The sequence below is a fragment of the Podarcis bocagei genome (genome assembly GCF_964188305.1).
Source record: "Podarcis bocagei genome assembly, chromosome: 6".
NCBI classification, from domain to species: Eukaryota; Metazoa; Chordata; class Lepidosauria; order Squamata; family Lacertidae; genus Podarcis; species Podarcis bocagei.
Window position 1 is genome coordinate 34,417,636 of NC_138130.1, and position 16,153 is coordinate 34,433,788.

The 16,153-nt window shown below is 42.4% G+C and overlaps 1 protein-coding gene across 4 annotated transcripts in view; it reads left to right on the forward strand.

Moving 5' to 3' along the window:
• The first annotated feature begins 1,025 nt into the window (after positions 1 to 1,025).
• JADE3 (jade family PHD finger 3) overlaps positions 1,026 to 16,153 on the forward strand; it is a 37,411-nt gene continuing 22,283 nt past the window's right edge. The window contains exon 1 of one of the 4 annotated variants that reach the window (XM_081197017.1): positions 1,026 to 1,134. The gene's annotated coding sequence lies outside the window, so the exon portion shown is untranslated. Of the gene's footprint in view, positions 1,135 to 1,202; positions 1,608 to 1,994; positions 2,018 to 11,207; positions 11,232 to 16,153 lie in introns of those variants that run through there. The other 3 variants (XM_081197016.1, XM_081197020.1, XM_081197019.1) reach the window with 3 other exon arrangements.

Sequence of the window (16,153 nt, forward strand, 5' to 3'; positions counted from 1 at the left end):
TTGATAGAGGCAAAGTTGATCTTTTCTCCCTTGTTTTTTATTTGTACTACTGTGGTATTTCAGAGCTGGCATGCTGCATCAGGCTATCATTTTGTTTTGAGTAATGCCTCTCAATTTGACCATCCCAGATCAGTTTCATCTCCATGTGTTTGAATTTCAGTTATATGTGCTGTTTTATCAAAAATTAGCTGCAAGTTTTAGTAGTTCTCAGGCCACTTCCGCACTTCATGTTACCTTTGACCCTGTTCTTTCACGCACGGGGCAGTCTCCATTTACACAAGTGTCTGAACATGATTCAGCAGCTCAAAAGCATCCATTTCCTTAATGCTTACTAGCAGAGAATGGGAGGCTGTGAAGCTGTGGTCCTGAAAGGTGCTCTAGTTCTTGCTGGGCTACTTATGCCATCAGACTGTTCTGACTTGCATTATTATTACTAATAATAATAATTTATACCTCACACATCCGGCTGGCTCTCCCCAGCCATTCTGAGCGGTGTATAGTGCATATAAAACCATAGCAAAACGTCAAACATTAAAAACCTCCCGATACTATTCTAGCTTCCTCAGAAGTTTCACAATCTCTGCAAACTACACAATAAAAGAACTATGAAGCTGTTCTTGTTTCCATGTGCATTTTAGGATTCTGTGCTATTTAAAACACTGCTATTGCGGGCCAAAAGAGGGAATTCTTCAAAGTCCCAGTTTCTTCCCCAAGTAGCCACGCATGAGTGTTCCCTGTCTTAAAAGGGTGAGGTTGCCTTCCTCCTCGTCGTCTGCTTGAAGCAGGCATTTCATCTTCCAACTTCTCTGGCGGAGGGACATATAAACTAGACTCGCCATAGGAAATTCCCCCTGGATGGCCGAGCCTCGAGAGCAGCGGGCACCCTTGCTTTCATCGTAAAAAGTAAATACTCTTTTAAGATGGGAGGGACGGGGGACGCGCGATGGCAGAGCGCGCGCTGCTGCTGCTGCATTCCTTGGCACCAAGTCCCTCTTGAGGTTTTTGCAAATTGACAAGAGGCCCCCCTCGGACTGCTCAGGACGACGAAGGATCATCAAGAGGAAGAAATCTAGTAAGTCGGTGGGGGTTGCAGGTGGCGGAGCAGCAAGCAGCAGCCCCACCGGCCGAGCTCGGGTAAGGAGAGCTGGCACAGGGTGGGAGAAGGATGGGAAGGGAAGGGGAAGAGGAGGAGCTTGCGAGGCGGCGGCGGCGGCAGCTCCAGCAGCAAGCAGAAGCGGCAGTGTCAATAATACAATAGGGCTCTTGTGCCGCCGCCTGGCCTGCCAAGAGGGAGACTGCAAGGGCACAGGGCCTGCTCGCCCCTACGAGCGACAGGGGGGACGGCGGGGGGCGCTCGCGGCGACAGGCTTGGCCAAGCGACATGCCGGAGCGCGGGGCCGGCCCGTAGCCACGGAGCGCCCAGGCCGAAGCAGGCGGGAGCGGGAAGGGGAACGGCGCCGCGGCCGAAGAGGAACCGGGGAGGGCGGTGGGGAAGAAGAAGAGGAGGAGATGGACGGCGTGAAGTAGCAGCGGCAGCCTTGGCCCCTGGGCTGGGGAGTCTCGGGGCGCGCAAACGCTGCTGGCGCCGCCCGCTCCAGAGCCACAAGGTGAGTCGCGGGGCGCAGAGCCGCCCGTGGCGCAAGGTTGCCTTGCGGGGTCGGAGAGGCGAGAGCGGCGTTTATTTTATTTTTAAAAAAACAGGTGGTCTCCTCTCCCGGGGAGGCTTCGGGGCGCTCGCCGGCGCGGCCTAGGTGGGCTGGGGGAGAAAGGAGAGAGGTGGCGGCCCGGGCCGGCCCTAGGCCGTGCGTTGTTGGGTGGCGCTTCTTCCCCAGTATTGCCCATCCCCGCCGCCGCCGCGTTGCGCGCGCCCCCTCCTCCTCCCCGGGTGCAGGCGGAGTTTGGCGCCAAGGCCTCGGGGCTCGAGTCACGATGGCGGGGCGGGAAGGGGGCTGGGCGTGCAAGAGGTGAGCGAGGAAGAGGAGCGGCGGCGGCGGCAGCAGCCCTAGCGCCGCCTCAGGTAGATGTTTACGCGTCACGACACGTGGTTGTGCGCGCGTGGTTTGTGTATGTGTGGTGTCCAGCCATGTGGTTGCGAATGGGCCGGGCCCATAAGTTATCCTTTCTCTCCCCCCCGCAAAAAAGAAAACCCTGACTGAGTTGGGGGTGTTTTTTGTCTTCACGTGTTAAGTGATCAGAAGGATTCCGTGGTTGTGGGCGTTTTTCAGGCAGTATTTCTCCTCTGTATGTAAAGTGGAACATCCTTTGTTCTGAAAAATTTCTCTTTATGGCCTGATCTATTGCTGTCTCCAAACCGGACGAGCCTGTGGCAAACAGTTAGTGACCTCACACCTAGTGATCTGGGGTGTGCTGCTCAGTCCAGTGCTTTTTTTCACCATGAAGTTGTTAAAGTAAGCACCACACTTTTTAACAACAAAAAGAGGTGCTGGTTCTGTGTACCCCTGAAAAAAAGCACTCAGTAGATCTAAATGATTTGGAGAAAACATGCCATAGGCTTCACGTGCATGGGCTTTGTATACTGGTGTGGTGCCAAAAATGGCATTGCAATCCTGTGTATGTTTATTGTGGAGGAAGTCCCACTGAACATAATGTATGCTTGCGTAGAATTGCACCTTAACTGGTGGGTGTAGTATTTGTAAACTTAGGTCTCTGGTTTTTCTAGCTAAGCCATGGAAGTGTTGTATGCTTGATTGCCTTCTAATACTAGATGCAAATCCTGTAGTGAACTTAATATTAACTCGTCCAGGAAACTATTCCAACAGGTGTTGAAGAGACTAGTATTTGTGCGAGCTTAACTTTGGATAAAGCACAACTTGGGGTGGGTTGTCATCCAATCAGTTTTTAGTTTTTTAGTTTAATAGAAATTTTAAAATTCAAAACCTATCATTCGTTGATCAAATCATATTTATTCTGCTTATTTTCATCCCCTATTACTGTATCATACCAGAACCAACATTTGCAAGTGTGCCTTCACCATTTAAAGTTGCCCCACTAATGTCGTTGTAATTCTGTATACACTTTGCTGAGAATAAGTCTCATCAAACTCTGAAACTTCTCAGTAGATATGTATAGGAATGCGCTATAATTAACTAAAGGCATAGTTGATTGAGTAAAGCTTTTCATGGAGAATATAGAAGCTAGCAAGTGACTTTCTGGGTTCAGTTGGTTTTTATATTATTCTTAGTCTTTATATTCCTGCTGGTAATAATTAGATAGTACCTACAGCTCACCTAGTGGAGCAGTGCTTGCATTAATTAGCTGCTTGACCTATGGTAACATTGATCATAATGCTACTCACGTTCTGGTAACCTCCTGTCTGGACTACTTCCATGTCTGCTATGTGAAGAAGCCTTTCAAAATGGTTTGGAAACTGTACTTCAGAATCCTGTCACCAAGCTGCTAACTGGGACCAGGTATTATGATTACATCTCACTTGTGTTGAAATAACTCCACTGGCTTCAGGTCTCTTTCCAAGCTCAATTCAGAATACGGGTGCTTGCTTTTATTAAAATTCTATGCAGCTTGGATGGAACCTGACATATTTTTGGACAGTCTTTCTGTAACAGTCTACTTGATCACTGAGGTTGTCATCAGAAGGCTCTTTTTGTGATGCCACCACATTCTGAGGTACGTCAGGTGGTGTTGAAAGAGGATGATTTAAACAGGAGAAATTCCAGCTGGGAGTGGGGATGAGATACTACAGCAGCTTAAAATTTGACTTTTGCTGTAGCCTTCCATATTGTGCTCATAACTTTGCCCCATTGACATCAGTGGCTCTTAATTCTGAGCAAGTGTCTTCAGGGATGCAAGTGTGGCATGCAGAGACATAAAAACACTTTTGGAAATCAATGTACAGTCGTACCTTTGAAGTCAAACGGAATCTGTTCCGGAAGTCCCTTCTACTTCCATAATGTTCGAAAACCCAAGCATGGCTTCTGATTGGCTGCATGAAGCCCCTACAACCAATCGGAAGCACCATCGAACATTCGGCTTCCAAAAACAGTTCACAAACCAGGACAGTCACTTCCGGGTTTGTGGTGTTCAGGAGCCAAAACATTTGGGAACTAAGCTGTTCGAAAACCAAGGTACAACTGTATTAAAATTAAATTAAAAATGAGAACACCTTGTTTCAGCCAGCTGAAGGCCTTTGAGGCCTTTTCTGCCCCGCATCACTGGCTACAATTGAACTGGAATTTGATAATGCAGAATAGTAATAGCTTTAAAGATTCCCGTGATAAATTTTCTTCCTTGGAAAGAAAATTGGATTTTTCTCCACGTGTTCTCTTCTTCACATTTGTGAAACTTTCTGAATTAAAGAAGTGGAATAGGAAGAATGTCTCCAATTGGGCCTAATTTTTTTTTACAAATGATACATGAGGAGAAGGGCCATAGCTTAGTGGTAGAGACATCTGCTTTGAGCGCATAAGGTCCTAGGTTCAATTTCTGGCATCTCCTAGTAGGGCTGCAAAAAGGTTGCTTGTCTGAAACCTTGGAGAGCCACTGCCAGTCAGTCTAGACAAGCCTGTCTCATTCTTATGTCCCCATATGATGTTGTATTACAGCTCCCATTTTCCCTAGCTAGCAGGGCCCAATGTTCAGGGATGATTGGAGTTGTAGTCCAACAACATCTGGGGACCCATGGTTGAGAAAGACTGGTATGGAGACAATACTGAGCTAGATTAACCAATGGTGTGACTCAGTGAAAGGTCTTCTATATTTTTCTTTACAGTGGTACCTCTGGTTGCGAATGAGATCCATTTCAGAGCCCAGTTCGCAACCTGAAAGGAACGCAACCCACGTCAGCGCACGCGTGGGTCGCGATTTGCCACTTCTGCGCATGCACGTGATGTCATTTTGCGCACATGCGCAAGCGGCGAAACCCGGAAGTAACCCTTCCGGGTCGCCGCCGGGCGCAACCTGAAAACGCGCAACCTGAAGCAAACGTAACATGAGGTATGACTGTATTTCTATGTATTTCCTATCTTCTATATTTTCAAAATCAATAGTCTTTTCAAGGCACATAAGTGCTTTACAGCAACAAATATTTTAAGTGTTATTTTAAATCCAGGCTGAAGGTTGGATAGTTAGCTGTGGATGAAAAACAACTAGACAGCTGACGAGCAGGTTGTTAGGCCTTGTCCAGGGAAGTGGGTTTGGCTTCAGGTTGGTGTTTGCAATTTTCAAGCACTTCGGAAAGATTTTGGGAAACAAAATGCAACTTTGGAGGCAGGAGTTTGCCTCTTTACCATCATCCCTGACCACTGGTCCTGCTAGCTAAGGATGATGGGAGTTGTAGTCCAAAAACAGTTGGAGACCCAAGTTCGGGAAACCCTGTTCTAGAACAAAGGTGAACTGTTTTGCTTTTGTTAAATTTCATATGGTAAACAGACTGGCTTCGTTAGTTTCAAATGTAGCAATTCTAAAACATTGCCCTGCTTTCTGATGAAATCTGAAAATGAAACAATTACATGATAACAGCATCTTGGAGGAGAGCTGAGAAACAGAATGTGCCTGCTGGATCTTCATTTTTTTATTGAAAGGAGTCAAATGTGCCCCCAGTATTTATGTATGATTGATAATCAATCGACTGCCTCTTATTGTAGTTCATTCTTCCTTCCTCTAAATATTTGATCCTTCTCTTAGGGGGAAAGTGAGCTTTATGTTTCAGTGATCTAATTTCAGTGTTTAAGATGTCGTGGGATGGCACTGGGACATATTGATCATGTACAAAGAACCCACATGAGTACTTTTCAGGTTATATTTTGATCTAGCAAAAGCAAGGGAAGAAGGGAAGATGCCTGAACATACTATAATACCAGAATCAAAGTATCTGATGAGCAATAGTTCAATAAATTTTTCAGGTCTAGGGACATTAGCAACCACAGTAATTAACCATTGAATTCTTTTATTTTTGTTTCCCCAGCAGTTGACAGTTTGCATCAGTTATTTCTAGTATACCACTATAACTCATAATTGGTAGGTTTGGAGGTCAGATCAGGTAGGTCAGAAAATGTGCAAACTGTATAATTCTTGCAATTCACACCAAGGCTGATTGCAAGTTAATTTGTAGTTGGTGTGCATGTGAATTCAGAATCGCTAGGCATAAATGGTTGCTATCTCTGCTAATGCTCAGATTGATTGCAGTAACCTTTTACTTGTTAAAGGAAGTGAGAGAATCCCATTTTCAATTCGCAATATATGTGTGCCAAATTATTTTAGTCTTTCAGTAACTATTTGGAATAATATTTCAAAAAAGGGTCATGAGATATATTTTTTTCTGGTAAAAAATTCACATGTCTCTCTTACATACTTCTTGTTTCAGTGTAATCCTTCCTATGCAGGGTTACATGCTCAGAAGCAAACTCGGTTGAGTGCAATGGGACTTACTTATGGATAGCTGTGTAAGAAGGATTCCTCCACCACAACACTTGCTGCTCTACCACTTCCTCCTGCCAACAGCCGCAGCTACTCTTTTGAGAGCCATCCCAACTGTAAAAAAAGGAAGAAGGAAAAAAAACCCAGGAACAAACAAAACTAGCCAAGAAGGGGGCATAACGATGCATGATGTTGCAGGACACATGATGATGGCAGAATTTGCACAACATGTTCTGCGATTGCACTTTCCAATACACTTGTGCAAAAATATTATAGGATCTCTTTGGAAAAGTATATTTGGCCAAGATTACACCAATAGTTTCTATAAACAGCGAGACAGTTACAATTTCTAGTGCACTAAGTTCATCCATCCTTAGTTATTTCTCCTAATTTTGGCCCTAATTTTTTTCTTGCTTGTTACACAATTTTTCATTCAAATTGGGAAAAGCTTCATAGTGATTTAGTGTTATTAATGTTATGTGTTGTCCCAAGTTTGAGATCAATCAAAATTCTGTGATAGTTGAAAGATTACTCAACCGATCAGGCTTATATCAAGAGTACTAAATTTATATATTGCAGTTTATTTCTTTAACATACTGGTGAAAATGCATACATATTGTTAACTGAAAATGGAAGCAGATGCTTCTTATCTCTTCACAGCCATGTGTGAGACTCATTCACATAGCGTTAAAATGGGGTTTAGTGCTGTATCCAAACACAGCCAGAATGTGTCTCCTCCACAGAATCCATAAACTGCTTTTTGTTGTCCTTAACCTTTGAAGATTTAGGAAACGAACTTCTAAAAAAGGAAAGCCTTCTCTGTTCACAAATGCTGTATTTCAGATTTCCTCTTTTTGGAAAGGTAAGATGTGTATTATATTTGGGGGTTTTGAAGACAATATGTATTGCAGAAGCCCTTTATTCCTATTTTCTAAATTCATTTTCCCAAGCCCTGTCTAACTAATGTGCATTATTATTTGAAACTGGTACAGTTTTTTCCACACACCCTGCCATCATTTGTGCTGGAGTTTTCCACTGCAGTGTTTTTTTGTTTGTTGGCAGAAAAGCTACCAAATGGATCAGATTGAAAATGACTTTTCGTAGAAAGCGAAACTGACAAGAATTAGAGATGATCATTTTGCTGCTGTTGGTCATTCTTCGCCGCTTTTCCCACAGGCAGACACAGGGCAGCTATTCACTGAGGGGGTGTCTCAAATGTGGTAGGGAAGTAAAGAACAGTGCTACTTGCTATAGTCCGGAAGGAAGTTAACACAGAAGCGTTCCTTTCTAGCAAGTGACTGAATGGAAGTGGGTAATGAAAAGACAGAATTATTGTAAAGGGAAATGTAAACATTGTCAAATATTTAAGCAACGAAGCAGAAACAATTTCGGTAAATAATATATAGAGAAATGAGCTATTAACTTGAATTTTTTAGCAGCAAATTAGTGCATTCTGGAAACAGAATAAAATGGATACTCTTGATGGATACTGCAGGTTGGTTTGCTTGTGCCTGTTGTTGCAGTTCTGAAACAGCAAGCAGGGTGTGGGTGTGTAAAAAACATTCGTGAGTCTTGTTCAATCAAACTGTAGGCTTAAATACTTGGAAGTTACGGATTGGCATCTGTAACTCTTGTTGGCATGAGCACAAATTGAAGAAATAATTCTTTTTTACAAATTGCAGAATGATCTGAAATTCTGAGTGGCAGTCCTAGAAGTCCAGTGAATGTTAAGGAGAGGGGGTGCTATTTTCCCACAAAATCAGATGAACATTTCATATTGGATAAATGAAGTTTTAGAATTTCCTACCAGATTGCCTACCACCTTGATAAGCATCCATTGTTCTTAACTGGTTAATTACTTTGCATGGTGGTTTCTGGCACACAATGGAGAGCTTCAGGATGAGAGTCCTTGTTCTTTCGCCCTTCAGCTCATTCCAGAGGTTTGTGCCTTCAATCAAACTGCAGGACTAAATACTTGGGAGTGGGGGATGTAATACACAAAACCTACCAATTGCTTACATTTCATGTCTTTAAAGATATTTAAATAAAAAACTCAGCTATTTCTGCAGTCCTAAAAATGGCAAAATAGTTCTTTAAATTTGCTGTGTAAATGTAATATTATAGTGTGCCAATCTTGGTTCTACATTTTCTTACAAATTTTGCATGTTCAATTTACCTTGTGTCTAAATGGCCCTCACATTATAGTTAATATCTTCCACAAGGTACTGATATTAATGAAAAACAATTTTAGCTATTAGATTTCCAATTTAGCATTATTATTATTAGCATTATTTTTAAAATGCACATTTCACACAGTCGCTAATTTAATTTGAGACTGTACTTCAGTCCTCACAATCAATACGTGCATTGAGGAAACGAGCAGAAAGAAAGTTAGAAAAGTATTTTACAACCATGAATGACTCCCTGTTAGTTAGTATTTGCCAAATACAGTACTAAATCCATAGATGGTAAATCTACTGCAGCATTCTCATTCAATTTCATTTCAATATTTGTATCCCAATTTTTCTTCATTTTTGGTTGAAACGAAGCATCTCATACATGTTAAGAGATTTTGAGTGTAGAAATAGATAATCCGAAGTGGATTCATTTGGTCAGACTGTGTGGATATTATACCATCGTTGTGTTTCGTAACTGCAGTTCTAAAAGCGCACAAGATCCCCCAACTTTTGAGGATCAGATTTGTAATCATTTATATTTATCATAGTTTGGGTATACACTCTATTCAGCGATGCCCAGTGTTGTGGTGCAGATCTTTTGAATGGGAATTATTTTACTATGGTAAAATTCTGTACACTTATTCAGTGAGGCTAAGAATATTGTTGTGAATGAAAATATTAACTCACTTGTTTGTTGCCTCATAGCAAAATCAGTCATGCTTATTTGGCCAACTTAGTTCTTTTTCTTATGGTTTGTGCCTGTACCTCTGCATATACAGCAGTAGCTCATTTTTCAAACGTCTCCACTTACGAACGTTTTGGTTTTCGAATGCCATAAACCCGGAAGTAAATGCTTTGGTTTTTGAACACACCTTGGAAGGTGAACAGGAAATGTGGCTTCTGTTTTGAGATTTCAGTTTTGAGTTTTGGGTTTTCGAACTTTTCGTAACTCAAACACTCTTCTGGAACGGATTATGTTCAAAAACCGAGGCACCACTGTAGATATTTTCTAAACCCATAGGAGTACTTTGGATCTAGGAGGTGTATGTATTGTACACTCTTTATTCTCCATATGTTTAAGCAGTAGTTTTCAAGCTTTAGTTCTAAGATTCCTAGGAAACAAGGGATTCTGCAATTAGCAGATAAAATTCTAATAGAGCTAGGTTGACCACTGGTACCAATTCACCTCAGCAATGTCTCACCAAAAGATTGATTGGCTGTTTCTGCACTGTGCAGTCAATTAACTTGGGATGGTAGGTATTATGTACTGAAGTTCTCACCCTGGGCCAGCAGGGGGATACTGTAGATAGTTTTCACTCAGGTCCGCATATGCAAATAAGGGATTGAAAGTGACGTTCAGTGATTGGATAGTTACAGAAAGTGCTACAGTTGCGTTGTAGTGGCGCTCTATATAAGCAGGCTGGCTGAACCCTTCAGTTCAGTTCTGTTCTGGCCTGTGAATAAACAAGAGCTGTGTCGTCTGATATGTTCACCCACAACTTAACACTGGCGACGAGGATGGGATATGAACATACGCGTGCACACCCCAGAACATCCCCCAGAATCGTCTGCAACCTACAAAGTTTTCATGGCAGTTGCTTATCCAGCAGACAAATCACAATGGGAAAGGTTCCCAGAAGGCAGAAAATGACTTCCTTAAAGGATTCAGTGACATTTAGTTTACCTCAGGAGCTATGTCAATAGGTAAACTACAGTGGTGCCCCGCAAGACGAATTCCTCGCAAGACGGAAAACTCGCTAGACGAAAGAGTTTTCCGTTTTGGAGGTGCTTCGCAAAACGAATCTCCTATGGGCTTGCTTCGAAAGACGAAAATGTCTTGTGAGTTCCTGCGGGGTTTTTTTCCTCCCCCCCCTTTTTCTAATCCGCTAATCCGTCAATGGGCTTGCTTCACAAGACGAAAAAACCGCTAGACGAAGAGAATCACAGAACAGATTCTTTTCGTCTTGCGAGGCACGACTGTACATATACTAATTATGGAGCATTATTTAAGCAGTTCTCCTTTATATTAGAAAAAATCTGTTTATAATAAATTTTTGGATTAACACATTATTATATCAGATCATGACTAAGGTTGTGAATAGAGTGAAGCATGTCCCAAGATTCTTATTTTAAAAAATGTTGGCTATATGCTTTATTTTTCTGCCAAGGCCTTCCCAAATTAGTCTATTTTATTTCTGCAGCTTTTAATTCTTGTTGGCTTCATGTTTCTAACATGTATTTTGTGGTTGTACTACGTTTCACATTCTTTCCTTTTCTTTTTACACCTCTTGAGTATTTTTTAATGTAGAATATGGATATATAATCCATATTTAAAACTATATTTCTACTAAATATGCCCTCAACTGAGATTTGTTTTTGTTACAAACAAATAACTAAACTGTTGTTAAACTTGAGAATTTGGTTATTTTTATCTCTTACACACTTTGGGGGCTTTGATTAATTCAGTTTTTGTTGGATTTTACATTTCCACTGTGCTGCTGCCTTAACTGAGCTTATAGATGCCAAGGAGTGGAACTTGATAATCAGTGTGCTAGGAGGATTAATTGAGTTTCCAGCTACGATGCCTCTGAAGTGTGCTAGAGTTAAATGAAGGAAGAACTTCCTTTATAGATATATGGAGAAATGCTTGCTTATACAGAGGTGAGTTAAGGTGCATTCTTTTACATCATTTAACATTGCAATCTTATGCAAGTAGCACCAGGCTCTGTGGGCAGTTTTGGCTTTTTTCATTTTAAAATAAATGCAACCATGTTTTTAATTTATCTAGCACACTCTTTAGAACAACCACTTTAACATAAATTATAAAGCACTGCACATTGGCTGCATTCTGTATTAATACAAGGATAAGTGTGAAAACAGGGGAGAATCGTGTCTTGGTTATTAAATATTTAATGACGCGTTTGGGAGTAGTGCCCCAATTATCAAAAGATGACTAAATGGAAATGGATCCCCTAAAGGGACTGGAAAGGCATGATGAACTCTAGGTCATGCCCCTGAAAGTGTATAGTTGAAAGCAATCCCCCAAAGTTTAGAGGATTAAAATAAAAATAAAAATCCCCAGAGTCAGAACTACTCAGAACAATTAAAAATAGCGGCTAACTCTGTGCATGTTTTTATAGACACATCTGTCAAATAAAAGAAATGTAGTGATCAGAAATACAGCTTGCTTTTCTAAAATCAGCAGCTGTGAAGTTCATTTTGTTGAACTTGAATGCTCAGAAAATTGGAAACTTTACAAGGTTTTGCTTTTGAGAAATCCCCTTTTTGGAGGAAATACCCTTTCTTTCCTGTGCCGTCTCAGTTACTGCTTTAGCTAATAAAAGCACATACCTAAATGAGATATGAAATATTGCATTAAGTACTTTTAGAAAGCTCATAGCATGGTTACAGTGCCCCTCCCATTCCATTAGCTGTCATAATCTCCAATAGATTAAGCAGGAAGTTGTGCTCTGCATTTTCAGGGGCATGTTGAGAAGTCTCTGCTTGTGTTCAGACTGTTTGGAATAGAAAGAATGCATTACTATACATTTATGCCGGGGCCCCTTCATGGATCAGTGCCTTGCCGTGGCGAAGGGGCTTGAAGAACTCAGAGAAGCTATGAACTATGCCGAGCAGGGCACCCAAGATGAACAGGTCATAGTGGAGAGTTTTGACCAAACGTGATCCACCTGGAGTAGGAACCGGCAAGCCACTCCAGTATCCCTGCCAAGAATACTCCATGGACAAAGACAACAGACATATAAAAGTTATGACGCTGGAAGATGAGCCCCTCAGGTCGGAAGGTGTCCAACATGCTACTGGGGAAGAGCGGAGGACAAGTACAAGTAGATCCAGAGCTGATGAAGCGGCTGGGCCAAAGCCGAAAGGACGCTCAGTTGTGGATATGCATGGAAGTGAAAGGAAAGTCCAATGCTGTAAAGAAAAATATTGCATAGGAACCTGGAATGTAAGAACCATGAACCTGGGTAAGTTGGATGTGGTCAAAAATGAGATGGCAAGAATAAATATTGACATCCTGGGCATCAGTGAGCTAAAATGGACGGGAATGGGCGAATTCAGTTCGGATGACTATCATATCTACTACTGTGGGCAAGAAACCCGTAAAAGAAATGGAGTGGCCCTCATAGTCAACAAAAGAGTGGCGAAAGCTGTACTGGGATGCAGTCTCAAAAATGATAGAATGATCTCGATACGAATCCAAGGCAGACCTTTTAACATCACAGTAATCCAAGTTTATGCACCAACTACTGGTGCTGAAGAAACTGAAATTGACCAATTCTATGAAGACTTACAAGACCTTATAGAAGTGACACCAAAGAAGGATGTTCTGCTCATTATAGGGGATTGGAATGCTAAAGTAGGGAATCAAGAGATAAAAGGAACAACTGGCAAGTTTGGCCTTGGAGATCAAAACGAAGCAGGGCAAAGGCTAATAGAGTTCTGTCAAGAGAACAAGCTGGTCATCACAAACACGCTTTTCCAACAACACAAGAGACGACTCTACACATGGACATCCCCAGATGGGCAACATCGAAATCAGATTGATTATATTCTCTACAGCCAAAGATGGAGAAGCTCTATACAGTCAGCAAAAACAAGACCTGGAGCTGACTGTGGCTCAGATCATCAGCTTCTTATAGCAAAATTCAAGCTTAAACTGAAGAAAGCAGGAAAAACCACTGGACAGGTAAGATACAATCTAAACCAAATCCCTTATGAATACACAGTGGAAGTGAGGAACAGGTTTAAGGATTTAGATTTGCTGGACAGAGTGCCTGAAGAACTATGGGTGGAGGCTCGCAACATTATACAGGAGGCAGCAACTAAAACCATCCCAATGAAAAAGAAATGCAAGAAAGCAAAGTGGCTGTCCAACGAGGCCTTACAAATAACGGGGGAGAGAAGGCAAGCAAAATGCGAGGGAGATAGTGAAAGATACAGGAAATTGAATGCAGATTTCCAAAGAATAGCAAGGAGAGACAAGAAGGCCTTCTTAAACGAGCAATGCAAAGAAATAGAGGAAAGCAACAGAATGGGAAGAACCAGAGATCTGTTCAAGAAAATCGGAAATATGAAAGGAACATTCCGTACAAAGATTACCATAATAAAGGACAAAAGTGGTAAAGACCTAACTGAAGCAGAAGACATCAAGAAGAGGTGGCAAGAATACACAGAGGAATTATACCAGAAAGATATGGATGTCTCGTACACCCCAGGTAGTGTGGTTGCTGACCTTGAGCCAGACATCCTGGAGAGTGAAGTCAAATGGGCCTTAGAAAGCACTGCAAATAACAAGGCCAGTGGAAGTGATGGTATTCCAGCTGAACTGTTTACAATTTTAAAAGATGATGCTGTTAAGGTGCTACACTCAATATGCCAGCAAGTTTGGAAAACTCAGCAGTGGCCAGAGGATTGGAGAAGATCAGTCTACATCCCAATCCCAAAGAAAGGCAGTGCCAAAGAATGCTCCAACTACCGCACAATTTCACTCATTTCACATGCTAGCAAGGTTATGCTTAAAATTCTACAAGGAAGGCTCAAGCAGTATGTGGACCGAGAACTCCCAGAAGTGCAAGCTGGATTTAGAAGAGGCAGAGGAACCAGAGACCAAATTGCAAACATGCGCTGGATTATGGAGAAAGCTAGAGAGTTCCAGAAAGAAATCTACTTCTGCTTCATTGACTATGCAAAAGCCTTTGACTGTGTTGACCACAGCAAACTATGGCAAGCTCTTAAAGAAATGGGAGTGCCTGATCACCTCATCTGTCTCCTGAGAAATCTCTATGTGGGACAAGAAGCTACAGTTAGAACTGGATATGGAACAACTGATTGGTTCCAAATTGGGAAAGGAGTACGGCAAGGCTGTATATTGTCTCCCTGCTTATTTAACTTATATGCAGAATTCATCATGCGAAAGGCTGGGCTGGATGAATCCCAAGCCGGAATTAAGATTGCCGGAAGAAATATCAACAACCTCAGATATGCAGATGACACAACCTTGATGGCAGAAAGTGAAGAGGAATTAAAGAACCTTTTAATGAGGGTGAAAGAGGAGAGCGCAAAATATGGTCTGAAGCTCAACATCAATAAAACGAAGATCATGGCCACTGGGCCCATCACCTCCTGGCAAATAGAAGGGGAAGAAATGGAGGCAGTGAGAGATTTTACTTTCTTGGGCTCCATGATCAGTGCAGATGGTGACAGCAGTCACGAAATTAAAAGACGCCTGCCCCTTGGGAGAAAGGCGATGGCAAACCTAGACAACATCTTAAAAAGCAGAGACATCACCTTGCCAACAAAGGTCCGTATAGTAAAAGCCATGGTTTTCCCAGTAGTGATGTATGGAAGTGAGAGCTGGACCATAAAGAAGGCTGATCGCCGAAGAATTGATGCTTTTGAATTATGGTGCTGGAGGAGACTCTTGAGAGTCCCATGGACTGCAAGAAGATCAAACCTCTCCATTCTGAAGGAAATCAGCCCTGAGCGCTCACTGGAAGGACAGATCGTGAAGCTGAGGCTCCAATACTTTGGCCACCTCATGAGAAGAGAAGACTCCCTGGAAAAGACCCTGATGTTGGGAAAGATGGAGGGCACAAGGAGAAGGGGACGACAGAGAATGAGATGGTTGGATGGTGTTCTTGAAGCTACCAGCATGAGTTTGATCAAACTGCGGGAGGCAGTGGAGGATAGAAGTGCCTGGCGTGCTCTGGTCCATGGGGTCACGAAGAGTCGGACACGACTAAACGACTAAACAACAACAACCTGTATACAAGTAGAGGGGGTTGGGGGTGTACACACATACAGGCACACAGAGAGAGAGAGAGAGTATATAAAGACTTTAAATTTTATAGAAGGCAATTGTGAATCTTATTGTAATGTGGAATGAGTACCTGTGGGTCATGCCTACGGTGAGATCCATACCTTGTAGGGATATAGATATTCTCGTAGGTGAGATGCCACACGTTGCAGTGGAAATGGGGAAAATCAGCAATATAACTTCTTATCTCAGTTCTGTGTAATTTAGGAACAGACCTTCAAATACCAGCTACCGTTTTCAAATTTGGAGTGTGCTGGGGAAAAGAAAAAACCACAGTGGCAACACCTACAGCTTAGTTGAGTTTCTTTAACAGGCTGGTGCCTCTCCAGGCAGTAGCCAAGAGCTGACAGCTCTCTTAGTGTTGTATCCACCGCTGGCCCCACTCATGGCAAATCCACTGAAGTCAGTTAACATGGCTAACTTTGGTGCATTACTATCAATGAGTCTACTCTTGAGTAAAACTGCATTTCTTAGCGGGCAGAAGGAATGTCGCAGCAAGTGGTTCAGCATGGCCCAAGACAATGTTGCCAAAGCAGAGTATTCTGATGAGTAAAATCTCATAGGATGGGACATGGGGGGAAAATATTGGCAGATAAAGAGGGAAGGACAATAAACAATAGAGATCAAAATAGCAGCGTGGATGAGATCAGCCTGTTGCCAGGTATCATTGGAGAAACAGAAAACTGATTAAGTAGGCTTGCTTCAGTCTTATGCTATAACAGACTTCCTCAAACTTGGCCCTCCA